The sequence below is a fragment of the Mesitornis unicolor genome, unplaced genomic scaffold, assembly GCF_000695765.1.
Source record: "Mesitornis unicolor isolate BGI_N332 unplaced genomic scaffold, ASM69576v1 scaffold35716, whole genome shotgun sequence".
Taxonomy (NCBI): domain Eukaryota; kingdom Metazoa; phylum Chordata; class Aves; order Mesitornithiformes; family Mesitornithidae; genus Mesitornis; species Mesitornis unicolor.
In genome coordinates, this window is record NW_010192311.1 from 895 (window position 1) to 1421 (window position 527).

Consider the following 527-nt stretch of genomic DNA (forward strand, 5'->3'; position numbering starts at 1 on the left):
GACACCCATGGTATGGGGGGTTAATGGGGGGGGCGAGGAGCCCGTCTGCATCGCCGAAAACCCACGGCACCCGTGAGGTCTGCTGGGGTGGGGACAGGGACGAGTCCCCTCGTCCCTTTATGCAGGGGACGCGTCCTGTGCGCGCACATCCCTCACTAACCCAACCCCCAACCCTCTCCTTTTGGGATGAGCCCCAAATCTTTTCCCTTCTCGGCTTTATTTCCTCTTTATTCCACCTTTCTCTCATCACCATCGCGTTTACGTTTCCCTGCTGCGTTTAAAGCCGCCCTCTCTGTTAACGCCCGCTTTATTTTTCTTTCATTTCTTCTCTTATTTCTCGTTTTATTTTTTGTCGCATCAATTCTTTTGGAGCTAAGTTGCCCATCAAGAGTAAGTTCAGCCCCTTCCTCCTCCTCCTCCTGGGACAGCAGCCGGGGTCCCATCCTCCTTCCCCTCCTCACTACCTGTCCCCATCCCCTTTGCTTTTGGGGGGGAATATGGGGGGCTCAGGAGGGCCAGGGCCACAT